The sequence below is a fragment of the Elephas maximus genome, chromosome 23, assembly GCF_024166365.1.
Source record: "Elephas maximus indicus isolate mEleMax1 chromosome 23, mEleMax1 primary haplotype, whole genome shotgun sequence".
Lineage (NCBI taxonomy): Eukaryota > Metazoa > Chordata > Mammalia > Proboscidea > Elephantidae > Elephas > Elephas maximus.
The window spans coordinates 44,757,830-44,780,426 of record NC_064841.1 but is presented as its reverse complement, the minus strand read 5'-3'; positions in this window follow the sequence as shown (position 1 = coordinate 44,780,426).

The window sequence follows — 22,597 nt, the reverse complement described above, 5'->3', positions numbered from 1 at the left end:
TCTCCTGACACACCTTGTAATGTTGACAGGACAGATATGACTACCCCCATTTGAGAGATGAGGAAATAGAAACCCCAACAAGTGACTTGAGCATACTAGTATCTAGGCCATATTAATCTAATCTTTATTCATAGCTCCAGACTAAACCAGACTAGGAAGAAAGGCCTGGTGGTCTACTTCTGAAAATTAGCCAGTGAAAACCCATGGATCACACAGAATATTGTCCAATGTAGTGCTGGAAAATGAGTCCTTTAGGCTGGAAGGCACTGTACTGTAGCAGTAACAATGGACTCAAACATAGTAATGATCATGAAGATGGCCCTGGGCTGAGCAAAGATTGTTCTGTTATACATAAGATTGCTATGAGTTGACTCCATGGTAACTAGCAACAACATTATTCATTGTCTAGTTGCTTTCCCACTAGATCACCCCACCCCCAACACACACAATGTGAATGTACATTTGTGGAAGTGATGGATATGGTACCTTGCAATTTTGCCAACAAGGGAGGTGGAGAAGAGAAACTGGTACAGCTTGCAGAAGTTTTCAGACTATTAAAAATAATATTAAATGGCATATATGCAACATAACTATACACAGACACTCTTATATGTATTTTGCACCCCCAGTGGACTACAGGTATTTTTTCCATACAAGCACAGAGCATTCTTAAACTTAACTAGGAAACAAATCTCAACACATTTTAAATGGCAGATATGATGCAGACCACATCAACCATAAAAATGCAATATGGAAAAAATTAACAACAAAAATTTACCTCCAAACCTCCTGATTGATACGACTGGAAATTTAAAAGTGCTTTAAACTTTTGGATTAATTATAGATAATTGAGAACCTATGGATCACAACAGAATGATGTCAAATATAGTGTTGGAAGATGAGCCCTCTAGGTTGGAAGGCATTTCCAATGAGAAATTACAATTCTTTAGAAACAGGCAAGAGAGGGAAACAAGAGCTCCACATAACAAAATCAGGAAAATGTGGAAAAATCAAACCAAGAAATCACTTGACCTTAAAGATATTTATTGCAAAACTTAGAAAAAAGTGTAAAAGAATTATGCTAACTACTAAAGAGAGAAGCAGAAATTAATGAAATAGAAGATAAAAAAAAACAAGAAATGATCAAGAAACAGAGGAGACGCAAGTAAACTTAAGAAGGAAAAAAGTTATATAACCACAGATAGAGGATTTTTAAAAAGAAACTTCAAACGATGTTTTTTGACCATTAAAAGGATCCTTTTTTTGTGATTATAACTAGAGGTTATGAGATAACAAGTGGTTAACACCACAGCAAATAGGGAAAGAGGAATGAGATTTGAAGAACCAGGCAGAATCCTTTAGAAAATATAAAGTAATGATAGTTATATCAACTGTACATTTAAGTAGGCCCTTCACCATCATTATTACAAAGCAGATGTTGAATAACTAAGAACACTCACTGCTGGAGAAGAAAACTGCTAAAAGTAATAATTGCAAGGGGCTATATCCTCTCCGGAAAGCCTGGTGGCGTAATGGTTAAGAGCTACGGCTGCTAACCGAAGGGTCGGCAGTTCGAATCCCAGGCGCTCCTTGGAAACTCTATGGGGCAGTTCTACTCTGTCCTGTAGGGTTGCTGTGAGTCGGAATTGACTCGACGGCACTTGATTTGGTTTTTTGGTTTATATCCTCTCCGGTAATGTGGGGGATTTAGGGACAAATGCTACAGGAATGGGAATGGGACTACTGTGTAAAAGTTGTGTGTATGGCCTAGAAAGGTTGCTTGGAATGTCCATGGAGTTCAGAATACCAGGAGGGAAAAAGGACCTGATTTAAGAATTCACTTAAAATGACTGGCAGGTGCCCAGTCTTGCATGTCTGCTGAGGATGGTATTACTCCTAAACCAATAACCCTGAAATGTGTGTTTTCCCAAGCCCCCAAACCTGACAAGTTTGGCCTGAAGGAAAGGGTATGGACTTCAGATCAGAGTAGTTCTAGTTTCAAATCTCAGTTTTTCTACTAACAGACTCTGTAATCTGAGACACATAACCTAGTATATCTTTACCTTAGTTTTCTCATCTATGAAGTGGAAATACGACTGACTTCATGGGGTTCTTCTGAAGATTAAATGAAACACCATCTACAAAGTACAAGTCCTTTTTCTCTCTTTTGTTTTGCCTTCACTAAATACCATCAGAAATTTCTCTTCTGTCCATCTCTTTCCTCCTATTTGTCAGTGGAAGTCTATCTTCCTTTCCAGTCATCTCCTCTGTGACTCTTTAGCAATCAGATTGGTCCATGACTGAGCACCTTTGGGATGTTTTGGAATGATCCCAGTGAAACTAAAAGTGACTCAGCCCTCTCTAATAAGGTAGTAGGTGGCAAAAGCAGGCCGCCTCTTCTTTCTTCCTTCCTTTATTTAACACGTTTTTTGGATTCCTAGTTGGCTATGCTTTGGTAGCTTGAGTGACATTGGTCCAACTCACAGATTCTAATTTAACATATATGTAAACGGTTAGTCTGAAGTCTTTCATTTCAGTCTTTCATCTAAACTTTCTAGATTTTAATATTAGAATAAAAGTTGTATTCATAAAAAGAGTCAGTAGTTGTTCTAAAAATTTGAAAAGAACATTCCATCAAGAGACTCACGTGGCTGTTCTCAATAATTATTAACAAAAATAATGAGACACATCATAATAGGCACAATTCTTACCCTTAAAAGTTTACCTAGCCTAGCCTTAAAGAGACCCCAGGGGAACAATACAGAAAGCCCAAGAGCAGTTTAACAAAATTCCAGTTTAAGAAAAGATTTTCTGCAGTATCTGTTCTAAAGCAGTCTCAAACAGAATCTTTATATCCATTTTGGTTTAGCTAAATCTATTTGGGCAAGACAAAGAAGACAATGGAAAGTCAACCGAAGTCAAGTGAAAAGTATAAGGCTTCGTCTATTTACATCAACGTCTAGCCTCACTATCAACTCTTATTGTTCTTCTCAGGAGGCGAAAAAAGAAAGAAAACAAGTTGTAGATGTGGGCATTTAAAAACAAGAAAGGAATTTGAGACAACTTTTTTTTTTTGGTTTGCTTTCACAATGTACAGATTAAACCTTTATTTCTTTTAAGCCTTTTTTTTTAATTTTTATAAAAACAATTTTTATTGTGCTTTCAGTGAAATTTACAAATCAAGTCTGTCTCTCACACAAAAACCAATATACACCTTGCTACGCACTCCCAATTACTCTCTCCCTAATGAGACAGCTTGTTCTCTCCCTCCACTCTCTCTTTTCCTGTTCTTTTCGCCAGCTTCTAACCCCCTCCACCCTCTCATCTGCCCTCCAGGCAGGAGATGCCAACATAGTTTCAAGTGTCCACCTGATCCAAGAAGCTCACTCCTCACCAGCATCCCTCTCCAACCCATTGTCCAGTATGATCCGTGTCTGAAGAGTTGGCTTCAGGAATCGTTCCTGTCCTGGGGTAACAGAAGGTCTGGGGGCCATGACCACAGGGGTCCTTCCAGTCTCAGTCAGACCATTAAGTCTGGTCCTATGAGAATTTGGGATCTACATCCCGCTGCTCTCCTGCTCCCTCAGGGGTTCTCTGTTGTGTTCCCTGTCAGGGCAGCCATCGGCTGTAGCCAGGAACCATCTAGTTCTTCTGGTCTCAGGATGATGTAGTCGCTGGTTCATGTGGCCCTTTCTGTCTCTTGGGCTCATAATCACCTTGTATCCTTGGTGTTCTTCATTCTCCTTTGATCCAGGTGGGTTGAGACCAATTGATGCATTTGGATGGCTACTTGCTGGCATTTAAGACCCCAGAAGGAGAGCGAGGTGGGGCCAAGATGGCGGACTAGGTAGACGCTACCGCGGATCCCTCTTGCAACAAAGACTCGGAAAAACAAGTGAATCGATCACATACATAACAATCTACGAACTCTGAACAACAAACACAGACTTAGAGACGGAAAATGAACAAATACGGGCAGACAGCGACCGTTTTCAGAACTAGGAGCCAGCGTACCAGCTGATTACCTGGAAAATCTAGTTTCCCAGTGATGGCTCGGAGACAGCAGTCCATATCAAACCACATAAAGAAACAGACCATGACAGCTTCTCCAACCCCCCAAACAAAAGAATCAAAATCTTTCCCAAATGAAGATACAATCCTGGAATTATCAGATACAGAATATAAAAAACTAATTTACAGAATGCTTAAAGATGTCACAAATGAAATTAGGATAACTGCAGAAAAAGCCAAGGAACACAACGATAAAACTGTTGAAGAACTCAAAAAGATTATTCAAGAACATAGTGGAAAAATTAATAAGTTGCAAGAATCCATAGAGAGACAGCATTCAGAAATCCAAAAAATTAACAATAAAATTACAGAATTAGACAACGCAATAGAAAGTCAGAGGAGCAGACTCGAGCAATTAGAATGTAGACTGGGACTTCTGGAGGACCAGGGAATCAACACCAACATAGCTGAAAAAAAATCAGATAAAATAATTAAAAAAAAATGAAGAAACCCTAAGAATCATGTGGGACTCTATCAAGAAGGATAACTTGTGAGTGATTGGAGTCCCAGAACAGGGAGGGGGGACAGAAAACACAGAGAAAATAGTTGAAGAACTCCTGACACAAAACTTCCCTGACATCATGAAAGACGAAAGGATATCTATCCAAGATGCTCATCGAACCCCATTTAAGATTGATCCAAAAAGAAAAACACCAAGACATATCATCATCAAACTTGCCAAAACCAAAGACAAACAGAAAATTTTAAAAGCAGCCAGGGAGAAAAGAAAGGTTTCCTTCAAGGGAGAATCAATAAGAATAAGTTCAGACTACTCAGCAGAAACCATGCAGGCAAGAAGGGAATGGGGCGACGTATACAGAGCACTGAAGGAGAAAAACTGCCAACCAAGGATCATATATCCAGCAAAACTCTCTCTGAAATATGAAGGAGAAATTAAGATATTTACAGATAAACACAAGTTTAGAGAATTTGCAAAAACTAAACCAAGACTGCAAGAAATGCTAAAGGAGATTGTTTGGCCTGATGACCAATAATATCAGGTACCAGCACAATACAAGGTCACAAAACAGAACGTCCTGATATCAACGCAACTCAAATAGGGAAAGCACAAAAACAAACAAATTAAGATTAATTCTAAAAAAATAAATAAATAAACAAAATAATACACATAACAGGAAATCATGGAAATCAATAGATAAACGATCAAAATAATCAAAAAGAGGGACTAAATATAGGAGGCATTGAAGTGCCAGATGGAGAGTGATACAAGGCGAGATAGAAGGATACAAGTTAGGTTTTTACTTAGAAAAATAGGGGTAAATAATAAGGTAACCACAAAAAGGAATATCAATTTCATAACTCAAGAAAAAAGCCAAGAAAAACGTGACGACTCAGCAAACATAAAGTTAAACATTATGAAAATGAGGATCTCACAAGCTACTAAGAAAAACGTCTCAGCACAAAAAAAGCAGGTGGAAAAATGAAATGGCCAACAACACACATGAAAAGGCATCAAAATGACAGCACTAAAAACTTATTTATCTATAATTACGCTGAATGTAAATGGACTAAATGCACCAATAAAGAGACAGAGAGTCACGGGCTGGATAAAGAAACACGAGCCATCTATATGCTGCCTACAAGAGACACACCTTAGACTTAGAGACACAAACAAACTAAAACTCGAAGGATGGAAAAAAATATATCAAGCAAATAATAAGCAAAAAAGAAGAGGAGTAGCAATATTAATTTCTGACAAAATAGACTTTAGACTTAAATCCGCCACAAAGGATAAAGAAAGGACACTATATAATGATAAAAGGGACAATTGATCAGGAAGACATAACCATATTAAATATTTACGCACCTAATGACAGGGCTGCAAGATACATAAATCAAATTTTAACAGAATTGAAAAGTGACATAGACACCTCCACATTTATAGTAGGAGACTTCAACACACCACTTTCGGAGAAGGACAGGACATCCAGTAAGAAGCTCAATAGAGACACGGAAGACCTACTTACAACAATCAACCAACTTGACCTCATTGACTTATACAGAACTCTCCACTCAAATGCTGCAAAATATAGTTTCTTTTCTAGTGCACATGGAACATTCTCTAGAATAGACCACATATTAGGTCATTAAACAAATCTTTGCAGAATCCAAAACATCGAAATATTACAAAGCATCTTCTCAGGCCACAAGGCAATGAAGCTAGAAATCAATAACAGAAAAACTAGGGAAAAGAAATCAAATACTTGGAAAATGAACAGTACCCTCCTGAAAAAAGACTGGGTTATAGAAGACATCAAGGAGGGAATAAGGAAATTCTTAGAAAGCAACGAGAATGAAAATACTTCCTATCAAAACCTCTGGGACACAGCAAAAGCAGTGCTCAGAGGCCAATTCATATCGATAAATGCACACATACAAAAAGAAGAAAGAGCCAAAATCAGAGAACTGTCCCGACAACTTGAACAAATAGAAACTGAGCAACAAAAGAACCCATCAGGCACCCGAAGAAAACAAATAATAAAAATTAGAGCTGAACTAAATGAATTAGAGAACAGAAAAACAATTGAAAGAATTAACAAAGCCAAAAGCTGGTTCTTTGAAAAAATTAACAAAATTGATAAACCATTGGCTAGACTGACTAAAGAAAAACAGGAAAGGAAACAAATAACCTGAATAAGAAACGAGAAGGACCACATCAAAACAGAACAAAATGAAATTAAAAGAATCATTTCAGATTACTACGTAAAATTGTACTCTAACAAATTTGAAAACCTAGAAGAAATGGATAAATTCTTGGAACAATACTACCTACCTAAACTAACACATTCAGAAGTAGATCAACTAAATAGACCCATAACAAAAAAAGAGATTGAAACGGTAATCAAAAAACTCCCAACAAAAAAAAGTCCTGGCCCAGACGGCTTCACTGCAGAGTTCTACCAAACCTTCAGAGAAGACTTAACACCATTACTACTGAAGGTATTTCAAAGTATAGAAAAAGATGGAATACTACCCAACTCATTCTATGAAGCTACCATCTCCCTGATACCAAAACCAGGTAAAGACATTACAAAAAAAGAAAATTTTAGACCTATATCCCTCATGAACATAGATGCAAAAATCCTCAACAAAATTCTAGCTAATAGAATCCAACAACACATCAAAAAAATAATTCACCCTGATCAAGTGGGATTTATACCAGGTATGCAAGGCTGGTTTAATATCAGAAAAACCATTAATGTAATCCATCACATAAATAAAACAAAAGATAAAAACCACATGATCTTATCAATAGATGCAGAAAAGGCATTTGACAAAGTTCAACACCCATTTCTGATAAAAACTATTACCAAAATAGGAATTGAAGGAAAATTCCTCAACATAATAAAGGGCATCTATGCAAAGCCAACAGCCAATATCACTGTAAATGGAGAGAACCTGAAAGCATTTCCCTTGAGAACGGGAACCAGACAAGGATGCCCTTTATCACCGCTCTTATTCAACATCGTACTTGAAGTCCTAGCCAGGGCAATTAGGCTAGACAAAGAAATAAAGGGTATCCGGATTGGCAAGGAGGAAGTAAAGTTATCACTATTTGCAGATGACATGATCGTATACACGGAAAACCCTAAGGAATCCTCCAGAAAACTACTGAAACTAATAGAAGAGTTTGGAAGAGTCTCAGGTTATAAAATAAACATACAAAAATCACTTGGATTCCTCTACATCAACAAAAAGAACACTGAAGAGGAAATAACCAAATCAATACCATTCACAGTAGCCCCCAAGAAGATAAAATACTTAGGAATAAATCTTACCAAGGATGTAAAAGACCTATACAAAGAAAACTATAAAACTCTACTACAAGAAATTCAAAAGGACATACTTAAGTGGAAAAACATACCCTGCTCATGGATAGGAAGACTTAACATAGTAAAAATGTCTATTCTACCAAAAGCCATCTATACATATAACGCACTTCCAATCCAAATACCAATGTCATATTTTAAGGGGATAGAGAAACAAATCACTAATTTCATATGGAAGGGAAAGAACCCCCGGATAAGCAAAGCATTACTGAAAAAGAAGAAGAAAGTGGGAGGCCTCACTCTACCTGATTTCAGAACCTATTATACAGCTACAGTAGTCAAAACAGCCTGGTACTGGTACAACAACAGGCACTTAGACCAATGGAACAGAATTGAGAACCCAGATATAAATCCATCCACATATGAGCAGCTGATATTTGACAAAGGACCAGTGTCAGTCAATTGGGGAAAAGATAGTCTTTTTAGCAAATGGTGCTGGCATAACTGGATATCCATTTGCAAAAGAATGAAACAGGACCCATACCTCACACCATGCACAAAAACTAACTCCAAGTGGATCAAAGACCTAAACATAAAGACTAAAACAATAAAGATCATGGAAGAAAAAATAGGGACAACCCTAGAAGCCCTAATACAGGGCATAAACAGAATACAAAACATTACCAAAAATGACGAAGAGAAACCAGATAACTGGGAGCTCCTAAAAATCAAACACCTATGCTCATCTAAAGACTTCACCAAAAGAGTAAAAAGACCACCTACAGACTGGGAAAGAATATTCAGCTATGACATCTCAGACCAGTGCCTGATCTCTAAAATCTACATGATTCTGTCAAAACTCAACCACAAAAAGACAAACAACCCAATCAAGAAGTGGGCAAAGGATATGAGCACACATTTCACTAAAGAAGATATTCAGGCAGCCAACAGATACATGAGAAAATGCTCTCGATCATTAGCCATTAGAGAAATGCAAATTAAAACTACGATGAGATTCCATCTCACACCAACTAGACTGGCATTAATCCAAAAAACACAAAATAATAAATGTTGGAGAGGCTGCAGAGAGATTGGAACTCTCATACACTGCTGGTGGGATTGTAAAATGGTACAATCACTTTGGAAATCCGTCTGGCGTTATCTTAAACAGTTAGAAATAGAACTACCATACAACCCAGAAATCCCACTCCTCAGAATATACCCTAGAGATACAAGAGCCTTCACACAAACAGATATATGCACACCCATGTTTATTGCAGCTCTGTTTACAATAGCAAAGAGCTGGAAGCAACCAAGGTGTCCATCAACGGAGGAATGGGTAAATAAATTGTGGTACATTCACACAATGGAATACTACGCATCGATAAAGAACAGTGACGAATCCCTGAAACATTTCATAACATGGAGGAATCTGGAAGGCATTATGCTGAGCGAAATGAGTCAGAGGCAAAAGGACAAATACTGTATAAGACCACTATTATAAGATCTTGAGACATAGAAAAAACGGAGAAGAACACATACTTTTGTGGTTACAAAGGGGGGAGGGAGGGAGGGAGGGAGAGGGCTTTTTATTGATTAATCAGTAGATAAGAACTGCTTTGGGTAAAGGGAAAGACAACACTCAATACAAGGAAGGTCAGCCTAATTGGACTGGACTAAAAGCAAAGAGGTTTCCGGGATAAAATGAAAGCTTCAACGGTCAGCGGAGCAGGGGCTGGGGTCGGGGGAACTTGGTTTGAGGGGACTTCTAAGTCAATGGGCAAAATAATTCTATTATGAAAACATTCTGCATCCCACTTTGAATTGTGGCGCCTGGGGTCCTAAATGCCAACATGCGGCCATCTAAGATACATCAATTGGTCTCAACCCACCTGGAGCAAAGGCAAAGGAAGAACACCAAGGTCACACAACAACTAAGAACCCAAGAGACAGAAAGGGCCACATGAACCAGAGACCTACATTATCCTGAGACCAGAAGAACTAGTTGGTGCCCGGCCACAATCGATGTCTGCCCTGTCAGGGAGCACAACAGACAACTCCTGAGGGAGCAGGAGACCAATGGGACACAGACCCCAAATTCTCATAAAAAGACCATACCTGGGCGGGGGCCAAGATGGCGGACTAGGTGGACGCTACCGCGGAACCCTCTTGCAACAAAGACTCGGAAAAACAAGGGAATCGATCACATACATAACAATCTACGAACTCTGAACAACAAGCACAGACTTAGAGACGGAAAACGAACAAATTCGGGCAGACAGCGACTGTTTTCAGAACTAGGAGCCAGGGCACCAGGCAGGTGACCTTCGGAGCTCGATCTGGGGCAGAGCCCAGGAGGGCAGACGGCACAGAAAGGGGGCCCACCCCTTCCCCCCCGAACCCATCCCGGGAGGAAGCCTAGCAGGTTGGCGCGGGCGGCGTAGGGGCGCAGCCGGAGGGAGAAGCACCCGGGAGGCAGTGACTGATCTGGGAGGGGGGAGAACAGCGTCCCAGCTGGGGTGCCGTCCCGCCGGGAGTTAGGCGAGAAGCCGACGGGGCGCGAGCGGGGTGGGGGGGGTCAACTATATTTCCCTAAAGTGACCCCAGGGCGGGGCCCACACGTTCGTGCGGAAGGACGCACACCCAGTCCGCGCGTGTGGCACGGAACACCAGAGGGAGAAATCCCCGGAAGTGTCTGGTCTCAAAACAGGGAAAGCAGCATCCCAGACGGGGAGCCATTCCGCTGGGATCTGGGCACGCAAGCGCGCACGCGGGCGGGGCATGAGCGCGGGGTACATTTTTATTACCCTGAATTGACCCAGGGGGCGGGACCACCTGGTCGTGAGAGTGACGCCCTCCCAGTTTGCACGAGAGGTGTGGCACACCGGAAGGAGAAGTCCCCGGGAGGAACTGATTGGTCCCGAAGCGCAGAAAGTAGCGTCCCAGACAGGGTGCCGTCCTGCCGGGGCTTGGGCGCGCACGAGCGGGGCGTGAGCGCGGAGTCCATTTTTATTGCCCTGAATTGACCCAGGGGGCGGGCCCACCTGGCCGTGCAGGTGACGCCAAACCAGTTCGCGCGAGAGGTGTGGCGCTCCGGAAGGAGAAGTCCCCGGGAGGAAGTGACTGGTTCCGGAACGGGGAAAGCAGCGTCTCAACCCGGAAGACATCCCGCTGGGATTTGGGCACGCGCACGGGCGGGGCGTGAGCGCAGGGTCCATTTTTATTACCCTGAATTGACCCAGGGGGCGGGCCCACCTGGCCGTGCAGGTGATGCCAACCCAGTTCGCGCGAGAGGTGTGGCGCTCCGGAAGGAGAAGTCCCGGGGAGGAAGTGACTGGTTCCCGAACAGGGAAAGCAGCGTCTCAACCCGGAAGTCATCCCGCTGGGATTTGGGCACGCGCACAGGCGGGGCGCAACCGCGGGACCTAATTATAATCGCCTGAATAGACCCTGGGGGCGGGCCCACCAGTTCGTGCGGGAAACGCCCACCCAGTGCCCACGAGCGGTGCCCCGCACCGGAGGAAGTCCCCAGGAGGAAGTGACTGGTTTCCGAGCAAGGAAAGCAGTGTCCTAGCCAGGGACCCGTCCAGCCCGGCTTTTGGCAAACGGGGGCGGAGCGTGAACGTGGTGTTCAGCTCTATATTCTGTGGTGCTACACTCCTAGCTCTCAGATCCCTCCCCCACCCTCCCCAGGCGACCCCATTAACATCCGAATACCCGGAGCCAGAGAGAGAATTCAGATAGGGATCGGACTGCATTTTTTTTTAGCTGACTACTTGGAAAATCTAGTTTCCCAGTGATGGCTCGGAGACAGCAGTCCATATCAAACCACATAAAGAAACAGACCATGACAGCTTCTCCAACCCCCCAAACAAAAGAATCAAAATCTTTCCCAAGTGAAGATACAATCCTGGAATTATCAGATACAGAATATAAAAAACTAATTTACAGAATGCTTAAAGATATCATAAATGAAATTAGGATAACTGCAGAAAAAGCCAAGGAACACACTGATAAAACTGTTGAAGAACTCAAAAAGATTATTCAAGAACATAGTGGAAAAGTTAACAAGTTGCAAGAATCCATAGAGAGACAGCATGTAGAAATCCAAAAGAATAACAATAAAATTACAGAATTTGACAACGCAATAGAAAGTCAGAGGAGCAGACTCGAGCAATTAGAATGTAGACTGGGACTTCTGGAGGACCAGGGAAACAACACCAACATAGCTGAAAAAAAATCAGATAAAAGAATTAAAAAAAATGAAGAAACCCTAAGAATCATGTGGGACTCTATCAAGAAGGATAACTTGTGAGTGATTGGAGTCCCAGAACAGGGAGGGGGGACAGAAAACACAGAGAAAATAGTTGAAGAACTCCTGACACAAAACTTCCCTGACATCATGAAAGAAGAAAGGATATCTATCCAAGATGCTCATCGAACCCCATTTAAGATTGATCCGAAAAGAAAAACACCAAGACATATCATCATCAAACTTGCCAAAACCAAAGACAAACAGAAAATTTTAAAAGCAGCCAGGGAGAAAAGAAAGGTTTCCTTCAAGGGAGAATCAATAAGAATAAGTTCAGACTACTCAGCAGAAACCATGCAGGCAAGAAGGGAATGGGACGACATATACAGAGCACTGAAGGAGAAAAACTGCCAACCAAGGATCATATATCCAGCAAAACTCTCTCTGAAATATGAAGGAGAAATTAAGATATTTACAGATAAACACAAGTTTAGAGAATTTGCAAAAACTAAACCAAGACTGCAAGAAATGCTAAAGGAGATTGTTTGGCCGGATGACCAATAATATCAGGTACCAGCACAATACAAGGTCACAAAACAGAACGTCCTGATATCAACGCAACTCAAATAGGGAAAGCACAAAAACAAACAAATTAAGACTAATTCTAAAAAATAAATAAATAAACAAAATAATACACATAACAGGAAATCATGGAAATCAATAGATAAACGATCAAAATAATCAAAAAGAGGGACTAAATATAGGAGGCATTGAAGTGCCAGATGGAGAGTGATACAAGGCGAGATAGAAGGATACAAGTTAGGTTTTTACTTAGAAAAATAGGGATAAATAAAAAGGTAACCGGAAAAAGGAATATCAATTCCATAACTCAAGAAAAAAGCCAAGAAAAACGTAACGACTCAATAAACACAAAGTTAAACATTATGAAAATGAGGATCTCACAAGCTACTAAGAAAAACGTCTCAGCACAAAAAAGCATGTGGAAAAATGAAATGGCCAACAACACACATGAAAAGGCATCAAAATGACAGCACTAAAAACTTACTTATCTATAATTACGCTGAATGTAAATGGACTAAATGCACCAATAAAGAGACAGAGAGTCACGGGCTGGATAAAGAAACACGAGCCATCTATATGCTGCCTACAAGAGACACACCTTAGACTTAGAGACACAAACAAACTAAAACTCAAAGGATGGAAAAAAATATATCAAGCAAACAATAAGCAAAAAAGAAGAGGAGTAGCAATATTAATTTCTGACAAAATAGACTTTAGACTTAAATCCACCACAAAGGATAAAGAAGGACACTATATAATGATAAAAGGGACAATTGATCAGGAAGACATAACCATATTAAATATTTACGCACCTAATGACAGGGCTGCAAGATACATAAATCAAATTTTAACAGAATTGAAAAGTGAGATAGACACCTCCACATATATAGTAGGAGACTTCAACACACCACTTTCGGAGAAGGACAGGACATCCAGTAAGAAGCTCAATAGAGACACGGAAGACCTACTTACAACAATCAACCAACTTGACTTCATTGACTTATACAGAACTCTCCACCCAACTGCTGCAAAATATACTTTTTTTTCTAGCGCACATGGAACATTCTCTAGAATAGACCACATATTAGGGCATAAAACAAATCTTTCCAGAATCCAAAACATCGAAATATTACAAAGCATCTTCTCAGACCACAAGGCAATGAAGCTAGAAATCAATAACAGAAAAACTAGGGAAAAGAAATCAAATACTTGGAAAATGAACAATACCCTCCTGAAAAAAGACTGGGTTATAGAAGACATCAAGGAGGGAATAAGGAAATTCTTAGAAAGCAACGAGAATGAAAATACTTCCTATCAAAACCTCTGGGACACAGCAAAAGCAGTGCTCAGAGGCCAATTCATATCGATAAATGCACACATACAAAAAGAAGAAAGAGCCAAAATCAGAGAACTGTCCCGACAACTTGAGCAAATAGAAAGTGAGCAAGAAAAGAATCCATCAGGCACCCGAAGAAAACAAATAATAAAAATTAGAGCTGAACTAAATGAATTAGAGAACAGAAAAACAATTGAAAGAATTAACAAAGCCAAAAGCTGGTTCTTTGAAAAAATTAACAAAATTGATAAACCATTGGCTAGACTGACTAAAGAAAAACAGGAAAGGAAACAAATAACCCGAATAAGAAACGAGAAGGACCACATCACAACAGAACCAAATGAAATCAAAAGAATCATATCAGATTACTACATAAAATTGTACTCTAACAAATTTGAAAACCTAGAAGAAATGGATAAATTCTTGGAACAATACTACTTACCTAAACTAACACATTCAGAAGTAGAACAACTAAATAGACCCATAACAAAAAAAGAGATTGAAACGGTAATCAAAAAACTCCCAACAAAAAAAAGTCCTGGCCCAGATGGCTTCACTGCAGAGTTCTACCAAACCTTCAGAGAAGACTTAACACCATTACTACTGAAGGTATTTCAAAGTATAGAAAAAGACGGAATACTACCCAACTCATTCTATGAAGCTACCATCTCCCTGATACCAAAACCAGGTAAAGACATTACAAAAAAAGAAAATTTTAGACCGATATCCCTCATGAACATAGATGCAAAAATCCTTAATAAAATTCTAGCCAATAGAATCCAACAACACATCAAAAAAATAATTCACCCTGATCAAGTGGGATTTATACCAGGTATGCAAGGCTGGTTTAATATCAGAAAAACCATTAATGTAATCCATCACATAAATAAAACAAAAGACAAAAACCACATGATCTTATCAATTGATGCAGAAAAGGCATTTGACAAAGTCCAACACCCATTTATGATAAAAACTCTCACCAAAATAGGAATTGAAGGAAAATTCCTCAACATAATAAAGGGCATATATGCAAAGCCAACGGCCAGTATCACTCTAAATGGAGAGAACCTGCAAGCATCTCCCTTGAGAACGGGAACCAGACAAGGATGCCCTTTATCACTGCTCTTATTCAACATCGTACTTGAAGTCCTAGCCAGGGCAATTAGGCTAGACAAAGAAATAAAGGGTATCCAGATTGGTAAGGAGGAAGTAAAGCTATCACTATTTGCAGATGACATGATCGTATACATGGAAAACCCTAAGAAATCCTCCAGAAAACTACTGAAACTAATAGAAGAGTTTGGAAGAGTCTCAGGATATAAAATAAACATACAAAAATCACTTGGATTCCTCTACATCAACAAAAAGAACACCGAAGAGGAAATAACCAAATCAATACCATTCACAGTAGCCCCCAAGAAGATAAAATACTTAGGAATAAATCTTACCAAGGATGTAAAAGACCTATACAAAGAAAACTATAAAACTCTGCTACAAGAAATTCAAAAGGACACACTTAAATGGAAAAACATACCCTGCTCATGGATAGGAAGGCTTAACATAGTAAAAATGTCTATTCTACCAAAAGCCATCTATACATACAATGCACTTCCAATCCAAATACCAATGTCATACTTTAAGGGAATAGAGAAACAAATCACTAATTTCATATGGAAAGGAAAGAACCCCCGGATAAGCAAAACATTACTGAAAAAGAAGAAGAAAGTGGGAGGCCTCACCCTACCTGATTTCAGAACCTATTATATAGCTACAGTAGTCAAAACAGCCTGGTACTGGTACAACAACAGGCACATAGACCAATGGAACAGAATTGAGAATCCAGATATAAATCCATCCATTTATGAGCAGCTGATATTTGACAAAGGACCAGTGTCAGTCAATTGGGGAAATAATAGTCTTTTTAACAAATGGTGCTGGCATAACTGGATATCCATTTGCAAAAGAATGAAACAGGACCCATACCTCACACCATGCACAAAAACTAACTCCAAGTGGATCAAAGACCTAAACATAAAGGCTAAAACGATAAAAATCATGGAAGAAAAAATAGGATCTACCCTAGGAGCCCTAATACAGGGCATAAACAGAATACAAAACATTACCAAAAACGATGAAGAGAAACCAGATAACTGGGAGCTCCTAAAAATCAAACACCTATGCTCATCTAAAGACTTCACCAAAAGAGTAAAAAGACCACCTACAGACTGGGAAAGAATATTGAGCTATGACATCTCAGACCAGCGCCTGATCTCTAAAATCTACATGATTCTGTCAAAACTCAACCACAAAAAGACAAACAACCCAATCAAGAAGTGGGCAAAGGATATGAACACACATTTCACTAAGGAAGATATTCAGGCAGCCAACAGATACATGAGAAAATGCTCTCGATCATTAGTCATTAGAGAAATGCAAATTAAAACTACAATGAGATTCCATGAGAAAATGCTCTCGATCATTAGTCATTAGAGAAATGCAAATTAAAACTACAATGAGATTCCATCTGACACCAACTAGACTCGCATTAATTCAAAAAACACAAAATAATAAATGTTGGAGAGGCTGCGTAGAGACTGGAACTCTCATACACTGCTGGTGGGATTGTAAAATGTTACAACCACTTTGGAAATCCATCTGGCGTTATCTTAAACAGTTAGAAATAGAACTACCATACAACCCAGAAATCCCACTCCTCGGAATATACCCTAAAAATTCAAGACCCTTCACACAAACAGATATATGCACACCCATGTTTATTGCAGCTCTGTTTACAATAGCAAAAAGCTGGAAGCAACCAAGATGTCCATCAACGGACGAATGGGTAAATAAATTGTGGTATATTCACACAATGGAATACTACGCATCGATAAAGAACAGTGACGAATCTCTGAAACATTTCATAACATGGAGGAATCTGGAAGGCATTATGCTGAGCGAAATGAGTCAGTTGCAAAAGGACAAATATTGTATAAGACTACTATTATAAGATCTTGAGAAATAGAAAAAACGGAAAAGAACACATACTTTTGTGGTTACAAAGGGGGGAGGGAGGGAGGGAGAGGGCTTTTTATTGATCAATCTGTAGATGGGAACTGCTTTGGGTGAAGGGAAAGACAACACTCAAAACAAGGAAGGTCAGCCTGATTGGACAGGATTAAAAGTAAAGAGGTTTCCGAGATAAAATGAAAGCTTCAAAGGATAGCGAAGCAGGGGCTGGGGTCTGGGGAACTTGGTTTGAGAGGACTTCTAAATCAATGGGCAAAACAATTCTATTATGAAAGCACTCTGCATCCCACTTTGAATTGTGGCACCTGGGGTCCTAAATGCCAACAAGCAGCCATCTAAAATACATTAATTGGTCTCAACCCACCGGGAGCAAAGGCAAAGGAAGAACACCAAGGTCACACGACAACTAAGAACCCAAGAGACAGAAAGGGCCACTTGAACCAGAGACCTACAATATCCTGAGACCAGAAGAACTAGTTGGTGCCCGGCCACAATCGATGTCTGCCCTGTCAGGGAACACAACAGACAACTCCTGAGGGAGCAGGAGACCAATGGGATGCAGACCCCAAATTCTCATTAAAAGACCACACCTAATGGTATGATTGCGACTAGAGGAATCCCAGAGACAATGCTCCCCAGAACTTCTGATGGCACAGGACAGGAACCATCCCCGAAGACAAATCATCAGGCATGAAAAGGACTGGTCAGTGGGGGGGAGAGAGATACCGATGAAGAGTGAGCTAATTAAATCAGGTGGACACGGGAGAGTGTGTTGGCAACTCTTGACCGGAGGGGGGATGGGAAGATAGAGAGAGAGGGAAGAAGGTAAAATTGGCACGAAACGAGAGACTGTAAGGGCTGACTCAATAGGGGGAGAGCAAGTGGGAGAAGGGAGTAAGATGTATGTAAACCTACATGTGACAGACTGATTGGAATGGTAAATGTTCACTTGAAGCTTAATAAAAAAAAAAAAAAAAAAAAAACCATACCTAATGGTATGACTGAGACTAGAGGAATCCCAGAGACAATGCTCCCCAGAACTTCTGATGCCACAGGACAAGAACCATCCCCGAAGACAACTCATCAGGCATGAAAAGGACTGGTCAGTGGGGGAGAGAGAGATGCTGATGAAGAGTGAGCTAATTAAATCAGGTGGACACTGGAGAGTGTGTTGACAACTCTTGACTGGAGGGGGGATGGGAAGATAGAGAGAGAGGGAAGATGGCAAAATTGGCACAAAACGAGAGACTGAAAGGGCTGACTCAATAGGGGGAGAGCAAGTGGGAGAAGGGAGTAAGATGTATGTAAACCTACATGTGACAGACTGATTGGAATGGTAAATGTTCACTTGAAGCTTAATAAAAATTAATTAAAAAAAAAAAAGACCCCAGACGCCACTCTTCAAAGTGGGATGCAGAATGTTTTCTTAATAGATTTTATTATGCTAATTGACTTAGATGTCCCCTGAAACCTTGGTCCCCAGACCCCTGCCCCTGTTACGCTGGCCTTTGAAGCATTCAGTTTATTCAGGACACTTCTTTGCTTTTGGTTTAGTCCAATTGTGCTGACCTCCCCTGTATTGTGTGCTGTCTTTCCCTTTACCTAAAGTAGTTCTTATCTACTGTCTAATTAGTGAATACCCCTCTCCCACCCTCCCTCCCTCCCCCCTCTCGGAACCGCAAAAGAATGTTTTCTTCTCAGTTTAAACTATTTCTCAAGTTCTTATAATAGTGGTCTTATGCAATATTTGTCCTTTTGCAACTGACTAATTTCGCTCAGCATAATGCCTTCCAGATTCCTCCATGTTATGAAATGTTTCACAGATTCGTCACTGTTCTTTATCGATGCGTAGTATTCCATTGTGTGAATATACCATAATTTATTTATACATTCATCTGTTGATGGGCACCTTGGTTGCTTCCATGTTTTTGCTATTGTAAAAAAAAAAAATTGTAAACAGTGCTGTAATAAACATGGGTGTGCATATATCTGTTTGTGTAAAGGCTCTTATTTCTCGAGGATATATTCTGAGGAGTGGGATTGCTGGATCGTATGGTAGTTCTATTTCTAACTTTTTAAGGAAGTGCCAAATTGATTTCCAAAGTGGTTGTACCATTTGACATTCCCACCAGCAGTGTAGAAGTGTTCCAATCTCTCCACAGCCTCTCCACCATTTATTATTTTGTGTTTTTTGGATTAATGCCAGCCTTGTTGGAGTGAGATGAAATCTCATGCAGTTTTGATCTGCATTTCTGTAATGGCTAATGATCCTGAACATTTCCTCATATATCTGTTAGCTACCTGAATGTCTTCTTTAGTGAAGTGTCTATTCATATCTTTTGCCCATTTTTTAATTGGGTTATTTGTCTTTTTGCAGTTGAGTTTTTGCAGTATCATGTAGATTTTAGAGATCAGGCGCTGATCAGAAATGTCATCGCTAAAAATTTTTTCCCGGTCTGTAGGTAGTCTTTTTACTCTTTTGGTGAAGTCTTTGGATGAGCATAAGTGTTTGATTTTTAGGAGTTCCCAGTTATCTAGTTTTCCATCTACATTCTTTATAATGTTTTCTATACTCTTTACACCATGTATTAGGGCTCCTAACATTGTTCCTTTTTTTTTCTTCCATGATCTTTATCATTTTAGATTTTATATTTAAGTCTTTGATACATATTGAGTTAGTTTTTGTTCATGGAGGGAGGTATGGGTCTTGTTTCATTTTTTTGCAGATGGATATCCAGTTATGCCAGCACCATTTGTTGAAAAGACTGTCTTTTCCCCCATTTAACTGTTTTGGGGCCTTTGTCAAATATCAACTGCTCACATGTGGATGGATTTATGTCTGGATTCTCAATTCTGTTCCCTTGGTCCATGTATCCGTTGTTGTACCAGTACCAGGCTGTTTTTACTACTGTGGCGGTATAATAGGTTCTAAAATCAGGTAAAGTAAGGCCTCCCACTTTGTTCTTCTTTTTCAGTAATGCCTTATTTATCTGGGGCCTCTTTCCCTTCCATATGAAACTGGTGATTTGTTTCTCCATCTCATTAAAGAATGTCCTCGGGATTTGGATTGGAATTGCATTAAATGTATAGATCGCTTTTGGTAGAATAGGCATTTTTATAATGTTCAGTCTTCCTATCCATGAGCAAGGTATGTTCTTCCACTCATGTAGGTCTCTTTTGGTTTCTTGCAGAAGCGTACTGTAGTTTTCTTTGTATAATTCTTTTACATCTCCGGTAAGTCTTATTCCTAAGTATTTTATCTTCTTGGGGGCTACTGTAAATGGCATTGATTTGGTGATTTCCTCTTTGATGTTCTTTTTGTTGGTGTAGAGGAATCCAAGTGATTTTTGTATGTTTATCTTGTATCCTTATACTCTGCTGAACTCTTCTATTAGTTTTAGGAGTTTTCTGGAGGATTCCTTAGGGTTTTCTGTGTATAAGATCATGTCATCTGCAAATAGAGATACTTTTACTTCTTTCTTACCAATCTGGTTGCCCTTTATTTCTTTATCTAGCCTAATTGCTCTGGCTAGGACTTCCAGCACAATGTTGAATGAGAGTGGTGATAAAGAGCATCCTTGTCTGGTTCCCGATCTCAGTGGGAATGCTTTCAGGCTCTCTCCATTTAGGGTGATGTTGGCTGTTGGCTTTGTTTAAATGCCCTTTATTATGTTGAGAAATTTTCCTTCTATTCCTATTTTGCTGAGACTTTTTATCATGAATGGGTGTTGGACTTTGTCAAATGTCTTTTCTGCATCAATTGATAAAATCATGTGATTCTTGTCTTTTGTTTTATTTATGTGGTGGATTACATTAATTGTTTTTCTAATGTTGAACCATCCCTGCATACCTGGTATGAATCCCACTTGGTCGTGGTGAATTATTTTTTGATATGTTGTTGAATTCTATTGGCTAGAATTTTGTTGAGGATTTTTGTATCTACATTCATGAGGGGTATAGGTCTATAATTTTCTTGTGGTGTCTTTACCTGGTTTTGGTATCAGGGATATGGTGGCTTCATAGAATGAGTTTGGTAGTTTTCCATCCTTTTCTATGCTCTGAAATACCTTTAGTAGTAGTGATGTTAACTCTTCTCTGAAAGTTTGGTAGAACTCTGCAGTGAAGCTGTCCGGACCAGGGCTTTTTTTTTGGTTGGGAGTTTTTTGATTACCTTTTCAATCTCTTCTTTTGTTATGGGTCTATTTAGTTGTTCTACCTCTGTTTGTGTTAGTTTAAGCAGGTAGTGTTTTTCTAGGAATTCATCCATTTCTTCCAGGTTTTCAAATTTGTTTGAGTATAGTTTTTCTTAGTAATCTGATATAATTCTTTTAATTTCAGTTGGGTCTGTTGTAATATCACCCATCTCATTTCTTATTCGGGTTATTCGCTTCCTCTCCTGTTTTTCTTTTGTCAGTTTGGCCAATGGTTTATCAATTTTGTTGAGTCTTTCAAAAAACCAGCTTTTGGTCATGTTAATTCTTTCAATTGTTTTTCTGTTTTCTATTTCATTTAGTTCAGCTCTAATTTTTATTATTTTTTTCTTCTGGTGCCTGTGGGTTTCTTTTGTTGCTCTCTATTTGTTCAAGTTGTAGGGATAGTTCTTTGATTTTGGCCCTTCCTCCCTTTTGGATGTGTGCATTTATTGACATAAATTGGCCCCTGAGCACCACTTCTGCTGTGTCCCAAAGGTTCTGATAGGAAGTGTTTTCATTCACATTGGATTCTCTGAATTTCTTTATTCCATCCTTAATGTCTTCTATAATCCAGTGTTTTTTGAGCAGGGTATTGTTCAGTTTCCAAGTGTTTGATTTCTTTTCCCTGCTTTTCCTGTTATTGATTTCCACTTTTCTGGCCTATGGTCAGAGAAGACGCTTTGTAATATTTCAGTGTTTTGGATTCTGCTAAGGCTTGCTTTATGACCTAATATGTGGTCTATTCTAGAGAATGTTCCGTGTTCACTAGAAAAGAAAGTATAGTTGGTTGCTGTTGGGTGGCGTGTTCTGTATATGTCTACGAGGTCAAGTTGGTTGATTGTGGCCTTTAGATCTTCCGTGTCTGTATTGAGCTTCTTTCTGGATGTCCTGTCCTTTACCGAAAGTGGTGTGTTGAAGTCTCCTACTATTATTGTGGAGCTGTCTATCTCACTTTTCAATGCTGATAGAGTTTGCTTTATGTATCTGGCAGCCCTGTCACTGGGTGCATAAATATTTAATATGGTTATATCTTCTTGGTGTATTGTCCCTTTAATCATTATATAATGTCCTTCCTTATCCTTTCTGATGGATTTAACTTGAAAGTCTATTTTGTCAGAAATTAATATTGCCACTCCTGCTCTTTTGTGATTGTTGTTTGCTTGATAGATTTTTTTCCATCCTTTGAGTTTTAGTTTGTTTGTGTCTCTAAATCTAAGGTGTGTCTCTTGTAGGCAGCATATAGATAGATCTTTTTTTAATCCATTCTGCCAATCTCTGTGTCTTTATTGGTGCATTTAGTCCATTTACATTCAGGGTAATTATGGATAGGTATGAATTTAGTGCT